Source organism: Physcomitrium patens, chromosome 18 (genome assembly GCF_059467195.1).
Source record: "Physcomitrium patens ecotype Gransden chromosome 18, ASM5946719v1, whole genome shotgun sequence".
Taxonomy (NCBI): Eukaryota; Viridiplantae; Streptophyta; class Bryopsida; order Funariales; family Funariaceae; genus Physcomitrium; species Physcomitrium patens.
The window spans coordinates 4,893,225-4,905,162 of NC_143427.1; the positions used below are offsets into that span (position 1 = coordinate 4,893,225).

The window sequence follows — 11,938 nt, forward strand, 5'->3', positions numbered from 1 at the left end:
AGAACTTTTTATCTCACTCTAGAAATTAATCTTAAATTCTTATCTTTCCATCTAATTTTATCTTTTAAGGATAAAATAAAAAATAAAATAAAAATTAATATGATCTTTTAATTTTTTTTTATTTTTTTTCAATCTTAACCTTTAAAATTTTATTTTTAACCTTCAACTTTAAACTTTTACTTTTAATCTTAACATTTAAACTTTTACTTTTAATCTTAACATTTAAACTTTTACTTTTAACCTTCAACTTTTACTTCTATTACTTTTGAATTTTCACTTGACTTTTAATTATTAATTCTAACTTTAATTTTAATTTTATTTTTTATTTTTATTTTTATTTTAAAATCTTCTAACTTTCATCTTTTATCTTAAAAATCTTAACATCGTGTTAGTATTCAACTTAAATATTTAAGGCTATTTATTACTGAATTTTCAATTCTATATGAAGTTTTCTCATCAAAAATTCATCAATTGTCGTGATGTAATACGACTATATAGTGAAATTATAATCAAAATTGAATTTCTAATTAATATCTAATTATCTAAGTTCAATTATAATTTGAGGTATCTAAACATGGCTTTTATAAAAGCCTCTTAGGTTATTTTCTTATCTTAATAGCTAGTAGGTTGAAGGTTAGTTAGTAATTTTACCTTCTAGGTTGTAGAGACTCTTCTACTACCTTAGATAGATCATAAATTACTAAAATCAGGATAGCAAAGGTAAATGGTTGATATGGTTGATACTAAGGTCAAGTTAAGGATAGAATTGGGCTAAAAAATCCTTAGGATAAGTTAGATTGATATCCGGGGGTCGACCATTTGTGAGATAGGGTCGAAATCAGACTTCTAGTCACTAAAATGACAACCGAGGGCAAGTTAGGGATTCATTTCAAAGATCGAAGATTAGAATTTGAAAGCTAGCTTGAAGTTCTTTCTAGAGACATAAGAATTTTTTTGGAAGGGTTTTGGAGGACTTAGCAATTGTTGTTCAAAGTCAGGGTTTTTATCACTGATTTGGATTTAATATAATATAATTAGGGCTAGCAATTTTGGCTAGTTCGTGCAATTGGTGTGACATCTATAGTTAAAAACTTGGTACTGTTTGGATTATTGGGTGTGCTAAGTGTATACAAAGTTTTGTAATAATCTAACAGCATGGTTTAGAGATATCTAGTTTTTAGCACAAGAGGATTTCTGAAGGTGGCAATTTGAGGTTGGGTAGGGTTTCTATGATATCTAAAGATCTATTAGTCAGCTTAAGGTGAAAATTGGCATGGTAATGAAGGACTTGAAGATCAAGCTACATACCAATTTTGAGACAAAGTTAACGGTTGGAAAGGGAGAAATCACTACTGGGATTTCTGCTTCTTTTTTTAAGTTGGCGGCCGAATGACATTAGTGCAATTTTTGGAGGTTTTCTTATAATCTATAAGTTGGATTGGGCTAAAAATTCTTGAGCATATAGAAGACTTACATTGACAATTGCATGCCAAATTCCACAACAAGTGAATGGTCGGTTTGGATGTTATAGCTTATTAAAGCTCAGTGATTAGGATTAGGGCTTATAAGAAAAATCTAAATTGCTTAAATATGAAAGTAATAAGGTAATTGGGATTTATGTATGATTAAGACTACTAAAAGGAGTGTTTTAAGCACTTTTGAATTGAAATTTAGATTATATTCTTCTTGTATGGACAAAAATTATTAGGGTTTCTTGGCTACTTGTGAAACATAATCTCACCTTCCACAGCTAAGTACCCGATGCATTCCCGAGCAAAACAACATGTAATACGAGAGTGTATGGTATCACGACTCACTTAATATTGAGAGTCTTTTTTGTATTAGTCTTCTTCACTCTTATCAACTCCTTTCTTGCTTTTAGATTAGATTCAAGAGTTTCTATTTTCCTTGTCTTTTGGCAATAGCCATTTCAATTTTCTTTTAATATACATACTTCTTTATTTCTATTTTGTCACTTTTCTTTTGATGTAGATTTTACATGTTTATGCATCTTCTTTTAGTTCATGTCCTTGACACTCAACCATAGTTGCTATAACAATAATGATTACTTTTATAAAGAACTGATATCAATGTTTGAATGGCATTGGACAATGTCATGACAATATTAAACGACTTCATTCTTATAATAGGAGCAAATAACCTTGGATTAGAGTCTCTTGGGGTTGCAAAATGGGTATTGAAAAATGAAAGAAAGAATGGACATATCAAAGAAGTAAGACTAGGTTTGCCACATTATAGCATCGAAGTATAGAAAAAAATTCTAAAAATAATTATACACATTCTTTTAGTAGTTTGTATCAAGAGCGAACAATTGTAACCAAAAAATGAAAATAAAATGTGTTTAAATTTTTGGACTTTCCACTAAAAATGTTTTTTAGGTGTTTTTTGAAAAATATGACCAAAAATAATTAGATGATATATTCTAAACTTACCAGTGCACTTCTTCATGATGGTCTACAATGGCCCAAGAAAAACCATATTGTATTTATCGTCCACACATTTATGTCAAGATATTGAACATTATTTATTGATATGTTGTTATTTTAAAGGATCTTGATATGATCAATGGATTTTTGGATTTATTTCTTTTCTTGAACTCATGAATCCATTTTTTTATTGTTTTTTCTAATTTTCTACTTAAGGGAGATTTTTTTATTAGCATTATTGTAGTTTATTATGTTTTTTTTACATTTGTCCTTGTAATGATATATTAATCATATATATAATTATTAGAATAAATATATATGTCTGTAACAATGCATAACTTGTAGCTCGTGGGGCAATGTTTGAAAATCCAGAACAACACCCCCATACTCCCTCTTTGTCGTTTTATGGACTCCAAGCCTACGATCGAAATGCTGACTCCCCATGTTGTCTAGTTCTTGCCATGATGGGTGCCTTTCTAGTGCTTGCAACTATGTACTTTCTAGTGCTTGCAAGTTTGTGTCGAGGGCCGCTGTTGTAACCTCCATTAATCCCCGGCCCATCCTACCAGGTTGCACCACCTTTTGCGGGGGTGAAAAGTCCTCTTCATTCTCTTGTTTTCGATCTATCCTCAGTAGTAGATGGGCCTTTCTTCTTCATCTTCTCTTTAAGAACAGCCTTCTTTGCCTCTGGTGGTGCTGCCCCAAAGAATAAATTAGCTGCAAGAGTAACCTTCTCTATTACCTTGAATGCTTCACCCTTTGTGACTCTGGCTTTCTATTTTTTCAAGAGAGATGATCCAACAAAGTCAGCAGCCCGCTCCTCATCTATTGAAAAATGTGGACTTCCCACAATGAATGCAAATGAAATACTTGAGTCCTCCTGTAGGCTTCTTGAGACCCTTGCATTGCATGGCAAACTCCACCATGAGATCCATCACTCGCTGCTCACTTGGATATCTTACATTGTAGGCTCGATCATAAATTCTAACTAACACTGTCACAAGTTCAGTGGGCATCATATCAGGCGTGTAGAAGCAGATCTGGGAATAGCAATCTATACAACCAATATGAGAAATTGAAATATTTTTAAACTTGTTTAGCAATCCAACTAAAGCACTACATCTCTTGCTTGTGCAACACACAAGCTCGTAAAACCAGTGCTCCTCGGAAATGTCAACATGGTCTTTGCGCAGGGTCAACACACACACACAGATTTAGAACCATCAATAATTTACAAAGACAAGATGAATATGTTATATTAGTACATATGTTACATCAAGAAGATTGCAAGTAGGTTCATCTAAGCAATATCCAATACTTAACCTCAATCTAAATAGAGAGTTCTACGAAGAGAAATTAAAGAGCACTAGAATAACTATGCCGTCACCTTAAACCGTAGAGATGAACAAAATGAAGAATGTCTAGCAAGTACTCCTTATTGAAGCAGGGGACATTGTCAATTTTTTTGATAAATCTAAGCTAAGAAGCACCACATACACAGTACACTGTAAAGGTCCAGATGTAAATCTAAAATCCTAAAGTAGAGTATGATGAATGGCACGACACGCAACAAGTAGCTCTTGTAATACTACCTCAGATCTTAAACCCTAAAGTGGAAAAAATGACTGAACTGATGAGATGAAATCTGAACACTATGTGTAGAAGAATGCAAAAATTGGGTATTGAAGAATACAAAAAGAAAAATTTCTACATTGAAAGTAGGAGTCGTCAACATGGGGATCGACCAATACAGAGAATGACATGAACAGGGTTTAGAACTCTGATTGTGTGCGACCAGAACTGCATTTTCAACAATTTAGAAACACCTTCACGTTCTAATTCTCGTGAGGCTCGAGACGCCTAAGACATTGCGAGGGAAAGGAGGAAACATACATAACGGAAGATGAAGACCGTGGCGCTTCGTTCAAAGCTCCTCCATTCTCGTAGTACAACCTCTCAGCTGCAATGCTGTGAGCTTAAATAAACTTCCACTAGTTGGAAGTTTATTCTAGTTCACAACAAGTGAATTGGCCACCTAAGTGTGATTAAATACAATTGCAGCAGCGGGAACTGATCCAAGTGAACTCAGCCTATACCCACTACGAAAAATCACTCAATTCGTAATACTCTCTTGCCAGCCTCAACTTTTCAATCCCTCCACACAGGTAACACTTCCACGCAGGCTCGAGTCCTACAGACAGATCCTCCGGTCCTTTACAAACCCTGGACTTCTCCGTTGTTTGATGTAGGCCAACTGTTGACCAACGAAAAGTGCAATTGAATAACTTCGTGAGCACGGGTATGTCTACTAAATATTTTCACTGATATGCTACAACTACGCTCCTACTTCTCTTACGAGCTCTGTAACTCTAAGTCTCTGCTATTCACCAGCGTTCGAGGTATTGTACAGCAGTCCATCAAGGGGTTGATCCGATTGATCACATTAACAGCTTGGGTGGTATCCACTTGACAATCCACCCTGAGACGATGATACGCAGTACGACGAGCTACACTCCAAATATGCCGCCGCTCGCTAACTGCAACGTTCCGCTAGAATGGTAGCTACAGCCGCTTCAGCACAGAATTAGATACTTCTGTGACACCAGAAGGATCATGTCTCTGTAGTTGAATAAAAATCCGGTGCCACTCACTTGACGCACATCAGCAGCACTAGAGCACCATTAATCCATGCCCAGAACACCGAAAATGATGCAACCAATAAGAAGATCAACGTTTCCTCGGAAGAAGTGATGCTGTACACACCAAAAAACCACGCTTCAATGCAGCTCCAACTACGACTTTGCGAACTTTGGTACCGTCGCACTCTTGAAAAGCACCATAGTTGACTGCAAGCCACCACGGCACCAGGCCGTCGATCGCACTGCCGCCAATCGTCCAATTCGAATCAAACCAATAGGAAGAACCGCCACTTGAGTGCACCCCAAGTACTATCTCCTTTGCAGAACACCGTGCAGCCAATGCACCAATGTAGACTTAAAAAGATGGACAGAAAAAAAAACATAAGAACCTACGCCTACTCCCTTAAAATTGCGACGCTCTATACACATTTGAACACAAGAAGGGGGCAACAATCATCGTTAGAGTAGAGACCCCGATTCGTAACTAGTGTGTGGATTTGCCGCACCCAAAACAAAAAATAACAAACAAACAAACAAAGCTAGAAGGAATGTTGTACCACAGCACTCCAACAACAAGAAGAACCACGAAACTAAAGAAAGTCGAATCGTCAACCGTCCGCCCTCTCCAGCTCTACCCAACTGCATCGAAGTAGAAAAAATGAAAGAAACAACCCCTTGATCTTCCGCATTCACCACGCTGTTGTCGTCGACTACAAACCAAACCACGGACCGTAATGGGAACACCATGTACATCGCAGTTGAACCGCAACTCTAACGCCAATGCCGCAGCACCGCCACAGTCGGATGCTTCACGAGAAAAATCAGAACAAAAGGAAGAAGAGAAGACCACCAAGTCTCGCCACTGCATGCATTAGAATGGAATTGTCGACCCTCTATGCTGATCACAGAAAATAGAAACAAGGAGGATACTGCCACCATCCTCGACAGAGCAAAGGAAATCCCGCAGCCACACCATTGAAAAACATCCACAAAAAACTTTCGAGGCATCGGAGCCAAAAGCTTTGAAAAAATCAGAAAAAACAAAAAATATCAAGAAAGGGGTCCGAGGCGACCCGGACCCGTATCAACGAGGAGGCTGCCGCCATTCAGGGGCAGCCTCTCGCCCTCTTGATCGTCTTTCTATTTTATTTTACTTGTTCTCCTTAGCTTTTCCTATTTATTTCTTTATTTTTTTATTTATTTTTCCTTCTCCTTTTTAAATTGTCCAGATCAGGTTTAGTTCCTGGCCTATTTAACTTTTTAATGACAAAAACTTTGATGAAAAAACTCATAAATTTATATTAGTTAAATTAAGAAGAAACTATTTATTTTAAAGTTTTTTATCAAAGAGACTCTACCAAAGACCCCTCCTTGCACTGACATCCTATTCTTTTGCTATTTATCTCAAAACTCTTACATTGACTCACTAAACTAATGACTCTTGTTTTTCAATCAGTAGTCATATGTGTGATTTTGCTCTACTAAAGTGCTTGTGGAAAACCCAATTCAGTTGGTTTTACGGGTGATCTACCTATTTAATTTCCTCTGTGTGTTTACTTTAAAAGTGGTCTCAATCGAGAACTAACGTGTGGGTTGAATGTGTTGATATGAATGACAGGGAGGGCAAGTGCGTTCATGGGAAGTACTAGGGGGACATCCTTCCCACCTAACTGGATGTCGGTACTAAGTGATCGCGACTATAGCAGTCTTAAAACTAGAGCTGCATTTTTATCAAAGACCAGAACACTCTAGCAAGAGCGTGGATATAAAGTACTTGCATCGTACTTGTTTGACGTATGTTTTAACAAAGCTCTTAATAAAGTGAACACCATCCTCATGCAATTTCTCATTGCATTTCACATATATGTACCTCAGACCACTTTTTCAGACTTTGAACTCGTGTATGAGTCGACAAAGTCCTGCCCAGCATCAATGCAGCTATTTAGCTCTTAATTACATACTGGAAAGATCAATTCTACACGGCGTTGTACTCATGAATCTCCATCTTGTACATTTCCACCAGCATTGTGCAGCTTTCTCTTCGATCTCCATCATGGTAAACACTCAATGTGCCATTGGTTGAGGAATGCTTGGCCAAGTTGATAGACAGAGATCTCGAGAATTTTCCCTGCTTGAGCGAAGAGGCTGGTGAGCAATGGGCCATTGTTTAGAAGTTTCCAGTTGGGACAAAGTGGGAGTCTGTGGGCTTGTTTTGCTAAATGAACTGTCGTAACCATGAATGCTATCACGATCTATACACAAGGCGATGTACTTTCGCTACTAAATTCTTCAGTGGCTATTTGGTAAAATCTTCACCATAAAGGCTTTGCATCACTGATTAAATCAATCAATCATATGCCAAGACACACATGTAACTAACACCCTAATTTACGTTGTTACAAAAAGGCATTTGCTTAAATTATATATTACTACCGTCCCTGTTTAAATCTCATATCAACGCTCAACCGGGTGAATGATGTCAATCAGAGAGAAAATCGCTCTTGCATGGGTTTGAATCTTCGATTCAGGACAGTTAAGTGGTATTGACAGGCAACGTGACTGTCTGTACCACTTAACAAGGTCCCGAAAGCAACCAGACTGAACTTGGAGCGCGTTACATGTGTCACATACCCTTGTACTGACAAGAGGATAAATATAGCCCTGAAATCCAGATTGGTCCAAGAGAATATACTCATTGAGTAAAACACTGGGGAACTTCAACGTTAAATTAAAGTTTTCGCGTGACCTTGCTTTGTAGCTCACTAAGACATGATGATCTGGAACAACTTTCCTTCCCGTTCGCTGAGATCGGAGTATTAGCTATGTTTACAATGATCAGAACCATGTACTGTTAGCAACTCTGGCTAAGCACACTCTTCATGCGTTGATATGAAGCCAATTGCATCCCTCAAATCCCCTTACAATATCGCAGTATCATATATATATATATATATATATATATATATAATAATACATCGGGTCGCTATGTCGAGACTGAAGTAAACAGAAAATGGTCTCAAAAAGCAATATACGATCATCTGTGATCAGGAGTTCTAGACTTCTGGCTATCCGCTGTGCGCAAAAAAAGAATTTTTTCCGGAACTTAGTACTCATGATAGCCTGCAATTCTCGACAAGCTACTTATTCTCATGCGTCTTGTACAGCTCCTCCAACCATCAACTCACTCGAACTTGAAACTAGTTTGATAATCATCTAATTTTCTGAACCAAGATGGCGTTCTCCCGGCAATGTTAAGCTGTCATCTTCATGGTTACCGTTCCTCTGGAGATACCTTCGTAGGCAATGTTTCACACATTAACTCCCTCTCCGTCTTCAGTTCCGTGAAACTCATTGTTTCTTGAACATAATGCACTATATCTGGATATACTAGTTGTTTCAGAAGTCGTGCAACGCACTCAGATCTCATTCCCAGGGTTTATTGGCATGACCCCTTGTCTCACTCGCAGGTTCTGCCAGCTCCGACACTGATTTTGTGATAATTGCAAAAATGCCCTTTGAAGTGATAACATATCTAATTCCAGTTTTTTTAGTTTGAACTGGGGCCCCAGAGAGGCACTTTCCGGCACTGCCTGGGCCCCGCACTAAATAAACCCCACCCCCCCCCCCCCCCCAACTGCCTTCGCAGATTTTCCGGCAGTGTACCAAGTGAAAGAAGCACAGAGGAGAATTGTGGATCACTGAAACTCCAGCAGATACCAGACACCTTGTCAAAGTCTTCACTTGTGGGTGATTTGTTAAGAAGTTAAAGAACTCCAATCATGCTGCTGCTTTTGTGTCATCAGAGAAGTCTAGAGGTCAATTCCACAAGTTTTTGACTATCTACTGTTGCGCCTGGTGTGTTGCTGAATCTGCTGAGCTCGTTGAGACCTCTGCTGCACCAAATCAGTCTTGCTCTTTGCCTTGCCACCGAGGTCACATCCATCGACTTCCTTCTTTTTATTTTCTCTGTTGTGATTGTTCCTGGTTGCCTACTCTGCTGCCCCTCTTGAGCTGGTCGTTTTAGACGCCGGTTGTCAGAACAAGGACGTTCATTGTGAAGAAGGGAAAATTTCAGTAAAGATAGGCGTTTATTTAGTGCGGGGCCCAGGCTGTGAGAAAAAGTGCCCCTCCCGGCCCCAATTCAAACTAAAAAAACTGGAATTAGATAGTTTATCAATCCAAAGGGCATTTTTGCAATTTTGCAATTATCACAAAATGCAAGGGTAGATTTGCTATTATCAAGAATTGAGGGGTATTCTTGATATTTCGGGAAATTTCAGGGGAATGTGATATTTTTCCATCATATTATTTCTTTTCGGTTTCTGACACACTCTTCCTATACTTTCGATATGTTATGCTGATGTGCGTAACCTCTATAGTGGGTGCCTTGAGCCTAGATTGAAGAAGCCGAGGCCGTCGCTCATCCAACAGGTGTAGTCTTCTCCAAATGTTGTGTTGAAGCTGCATACACCTCCAAGGCCACTTGGCCTTGCCATGTGCCTCTGAGTGCGAATGATCGGCCAACATCTTGGAGTTCAAATGCCGTGTAAGGTTTGGGGTTTTTCATTTTTCTAATTCTCTCCTCTCTTCGTTGTAGATTCCTGGATTCGTCCTCCGTCATTGTTGGTGCCTCCGCCAAGTCTTGGGAGGTGTCGGATGGCCTGCTCATTAGCTCCTCCATTCCAGGTGTCGTAAGAAGAGATTGCAAATCGGTTCTGCTATCGGAGTCAAAGGTGAGTGGTTATCGGGTGTTGTGTGGCTTTGACCGTTATGTCAATTGTTTCGATGTTGCCGTTAGTAGCTCTAGCTTAGTTGTCTATGTCTTGTGTAACTTCGGCGAATAGCTGTTCAATAGCGCCTTCTACATCTATGTCGAGATCAATGTTGATTTCTTCAGAGTGATGAGAGTCACGGTTTTGTTTGGGAGATGGATGAATTGGGATGTTGAATTGGCTAGGTGGGCTATGGATTGCAAGCCTGAGGGGCAGGAAGGCCTCAGGTAGAGTTAATTTCTACTTCGGCTCACCTTCCCTTGCTATAGAAAAAATGCCCCATGTAGTCTAGATTCTGTTAAGAAGAAGCTTCAGATCGAGCACCTTGTCAAAGGAGCGTTTCAGACAATATATATATCCTGCCATGCTTCTATGCTGATTTGAGTGGTTGCTTTCCATGAATTGTATAGTACTTTGCCAAGGTTGAAGGAAGTGTTATTTAGTTCTTGGTTACATTTATCTACCCATATGTTCCATACCAATGTGCCCCAGAGGATCTCCCATGCGGTGTTGTCAGTCCAAGATGTTGCGGTTTCAATAGTATTTGTCCAAGCTAATGATGTTCCATGAGCGTCATAGGTCTGTTGAGTTAGCGGAGGCACGTAGTTGGCTAAATTGCATCCAGGCTTTGGAGACTATCGGACATCTGAAGAGGGCATGTTTAAGGGATTTGATCACGGTGTCATTGCAGAGTTGGCAGGAACTATCTCGGCTCACTTTTTGTTTCCAGTCACCAATTGATAAGCCTCCCGCCCACATGAGCCAATGCATTGCTGAGATTTTCTTTGGTAGCCATGGGTGCAAGTCTCTAGATTAGCAGTTTGCATTATTTCAGGCTAAAGCCTACATTAGCCATGTTCTTAATCTCGGACAGAATTGCAGAGCTGTAGCCTCTTTTGCTTGTATATTTAAAGAATTTTGCTTGTTTGTGAGTTCCTCTCTAGCTTCACTCCCAGTCCTTTGGGTCTCAAGGTAGTCGGATGATGGGTGTTTTTCCAAAGATCCAGTCTCTCTTTGAATCCGATAGTTCCTGTAGAGGGTTATAGTGAGTAACTTAATTATCCATAGTAATAAGAATTCAAACTTGCTCCAGGGGGCCGGTAGGGATAGATTCCTTGCCGAGTCTTATGAGTTGTTTGGATGGTTCCACTCTGTATTTAATGCTGAGGTGGAATATGAGGTTGATTTGAATTATTAGATATATTGTATGGATAGGTTCATTTGTTGATGCAGTGATCCACTCACCTTATCTTGGTGGTGGTCGCAATGTGAAAATCTAGGATATGCTATGGACGAGGAGTTCTGGCTTCAGGGATAGGATGCATGAACTGAGGTAGCAAAGTTCTATTTTGGATTTCCAGCTCTGTTGCTCCTCAAACCAAAAGTCCTTGATGGTGAATACCCCTTTGTTGGCTCAGGTGGAAAATGTGGAGTTGTGTTTTGCTCCTACTAGGTCGCTATTTTCTTTGTACATTAGGTGGTTTCCAAAGAGCGGTTGTCTCATGATCTCCTCATGAGTAGTTGGTCTATTTGCTCTAATCCTGATCTAATATTTGACTATGCTTGTACGATTGCTTTCCACAGTGTTGATGCATTAGTGGCTGTTTTTCGGATATGCATGATCCAATGTTGGTGTTGCTGCCTTCTTCTTGATCTTGTGACTTTGGCTTGATTATTTTTGTGTCGTGGGAGTATCTTCTAGGGTTCATGGCTGGGTTGAAGTCCTCTTACTATTAGTTTGGTGAACATTGCTTCTGCATGTATAGCCAGGTCTAATACTTTGAGTCTATTACTTGATGTATTTCCACACCACCTTAGCTCTAGTTGCTTTATCAAGGGGTGCTCAGTAAAGGAAGTTTTCGATTCTTCAGTGAGTTTGTTGGAATATAAATTTTGTTATGAAGGAGTAGGATCATAGATACCAAATTGTATGTATTTTGCCTACTAGTTCTTGGTATTCTCATATATGGTTGATCTATTGTATGATTTTGTTTTTGATTTTTTCTTCTATTAGTCTAAATCCTATTAAAAAGCATAGATATTTTGTATTCATGTCTTCTTCTAGCTATGTCATTTCAAG

At 38.9% G+C, this 11,938-nt stretch overlaps 2 long non-coding RNA genes across 3 annotated transcripts; one reads left to right on the forward strand and one right to left on the reverse strand.

Moving 5' to 3' along the window:
• Positions 1-2,724: 2,724 nt before the first annotated feature.
• On the reverse strand, positions 2,725-6,920 carry LOC149987439 (uncharacterized). The gene is made up of 2 exons (XR_016498311.1): positions 4,341-6,920; positions 2,725-3,630 (listed from the first exon to the last, which is right to left on the reverse strand). It is a non-coding gene; the product is annotated as an uncharacterized LOC149987439 (long non-coding RNA).
• A 2,456-nt stretch (positions 6,921-9,376) lies between these two features.
• Positions 9,377-11,057, forward strand: LOC149987440 (uncharacterized). Of its 2 annotated transcripts, XR_016498362.1 has the most exons (3): positions 9,377-9,517; positions 9,684-9,819; positions 10,044-10,314. It is a non-coding gene; the product is annotated as an uncharacterized LOC149987440 (long non-coding RNA). The 2 variants fall into 2 exon arrangements; XR_016498361.1 differs by lacking the exons at positions 9,377-9,517; positions 10,044-10,314 and adding an exon at positions 10,550-11,057 and having other exon boundaries at positions 9,529-9,819.
• Positions 11,058-11,938: the final 881 nt, after the last annotated feature.